Below are 2923 nucleotides of genomic sequence, written 5' to 3' on the forward strand. Positions count from 1 at the left end.
TAAATACAAAGCGGCCTGAAGATTATGAGGTATATAAAGAAAAAAGAAAAGAGGTTAAAATAGCTGTGAAAGCAGAAAAAGAAAGGTCATGGGAAAAGTTTGGACTAAAAATGACAAATAATTATAGAGAAAATCAAAAACTCTTTTATGGCGCATTAAAACAGCTCAGACAAAAGAAAGAACACATGATGCCGAATATAAAAGACAAGAATGGAAATGTAATAACAGAAGAAAACCAAATAATGGAAAGATGGAGAGAACATTTGGAAGAGCTAACTTATACAGACGTAGACAACATAGTGGAGATACAAGAAATAAATGAAGAACAAAAAGTAGAACCCATAACAACAGAGGAACTAGAAAAGGCAATTGAAAGATTTAAATTAGGCAAAGCACCAGGCAAGGATCATATCACCCCGGAAATGATAAAATGCATGGGAATAGAGGGAGTGAACAGCATGAAAGAACTATATATAAAGATAATGCGGAAACTCTAACTATTGACCAAAAATGGGGAAAAATTCAGCATGTCCTTGTGTCAGTTGAAAAAGAAACCCTCAAACCACTTGGAGAAAAAACAAAACCTTGGATGATAGTAGAACTTTTTGAACTTATGGAAGAACGAAGAAAACATAAAGCAAAAGACCTGAATAAATACAAAGAAATTCAGAGAAACATCAGAAAGAAAATTCGAGCAGCAAAAGAGAGGTGGCTCTCCGACAGATGCAAGGAAATATAAGATCTGGATAAAAAGTATGATAGCTTTAATTTACAGAAAAAAAAATCAAAGAAATGACAGGTTCTGGAAAACGTACAAGAACAAATATCCTTAAAAATGATAAAGGGGATATTATTAATGATATAAAGGAGAGCTTATGTCACTGGACCAATTACATCCAACAACTATTTATTGATGAAAGAAAAAACTGTCATTAGAAATCACCGAGGATAACGGACCATCAATATTAGGAGAAGAAGTCATCTATGCCATCAAAAACACAAAAGAGGGTAAAGCTACTGGACCAGATGATGTGCCAATCGAATTATTAAAACTCATCGATGAAGATGTTATTGATTTAATGGTTCAACTCTTTAATCTAATATATCAGACTGCCACAATCCCCAGACAATGGCTGCAATCGACCATTGTAGCAATTCCTAAAAAGCCAAGTGCAACAACTTGCTTCAAATACCTAGGAGTTACAATAAGTAAATCCGGAGAAAGGAAATCCGAAATAAAAGAAAAAATATTAGCAGCGAATAAAGCTTATTTTGCAAACAAAAGATTACTTAAAAGCAAAACACTGACTAAAAAAAGTAAGATGAGCATTTATAACACCATAATTAGGCCAATATTTTTATATGCAGGAGAAACAATGACGATGGTTAAAAAAGATGAAGAAGACTTAAGAATAGCAGAGAGAAAGATTATGAGAACCATACTAGGATCAATCAGAACAGAGCAAAATAAATATAGAAGCAGAACAAATGCAGAAATTAAGGAAGACATCGTAACTAAAATAAAGCAATGCAGAGTTAGATGGTTAGGTCACATTTGGCGAGCAGGCGATGAGGCAGTGACATACGCAATGATAGAATGGAATCCAGGAGGAAAAAAGAAAAGGGGAAGACCGAGATCAAAGTGGCTGCCAGAAGTTAAAGAAGACCTCCAAAGGGCAGGAGTCAGAGAATGGAGAGGAAGAACTAGAGACAGGAAAAAATGGAGAGATATTCTCAAGAAGATAAGATAAACAAAAAATACTGATCCACTAGATCCACAGAAATAGGATCTAGAAAGCATTTGCGGTTTAACCCCACACTGGGGTGTATAGCCATTATATATATATATATATATATATATATATATATATATATATATATATATATATATATATATATATATATATATATATATATATATATATATATATATATAAAATTAAGTTGATGTTTATAGTAGACATCGTTTGAAGTCACATTAAAATTGGTTGGGGTTGGTAAATTTTTGTCTATAGGTACCGGTTCGGTATCGATTGATTTTGGCGACAATTTTCGATATTTTCTTTTCACAGAATATTTTTCACTTCTCGCAAAATGAAGTTGTTTCTTGTTGTTTTTTCTTGTAATTTTTCAAAGATTTGGGTTTTATATTCATCACTGCTGGCATCTAATTTCTGCGAAAGTACAGATATTTCCGCCTTTATAGTGCCACAGTAGCTACTGGTGTCTTTCCTAGGAAAACCGAATGCAATATTAAACTTTGAGAAACATTTTTGAAGCCAAGTTTCTATAATGGCATTGTATTACTTTTTTTTATAGTAAAATGATGAGGCAAGCGTCACGAATCTAGCGCCACAAGATGATGTCAATCAATTCATTTCTAGTCATTTACTCTAAGCAGGTTTAAATCAAAAACTGCATGAAAGTTAACTAACTAAATAAAGACATTAAATGAGAAGTAAAAAATTAAAAGAATATCTGTCACTAAAAGATTCGATTCGATGTCATCTGATTATAAAAAACATTTAATCATTTGTTAAAATTTTTATCACATACAATTTAACTTAGGATAAATTTAGTAAAGCAAAGCTTTACTAACAAATAAATTCATTTATTTGCTCAAAACTACTAACGTTATTGGTTGTTCATTTGTTTATTAATTAATTTATGGATATTAATTGCATTTATTAGTATGTAAATATTTTTGTATAACATGACTCGGTTTGTGAGTGATGAATTCCACTAATTTTTACTAGCATTCTCCTCTTTTAATCTTTGATATTTTGATTTATATTTATAGAATTATATTGCTTTTATAATTTTTTTGTTATATTTTCAGTAGGTACACAAAATCTATTAATAAAAAATTTGCAAAACAGATAATCTATAGTTCTTCTCTAAATATCTACAGAACGAAAAATGC

The sequence above is a fragment of the Diabrotica undecimpunctata genome, chromosome 10 (assembly GCF_040954645.1).
Source record: "Diabrotica undecimpunctata isolate CICGRU chromosome 10, icDiaUnde3, whole genome shotgun sequence".
NCBI lineage: Eukaryota > Metazoa > Arthropoda > Insecta > Coleoptera > Chrysomelidae > Diabrotica > Diabrotica undecimpunctata.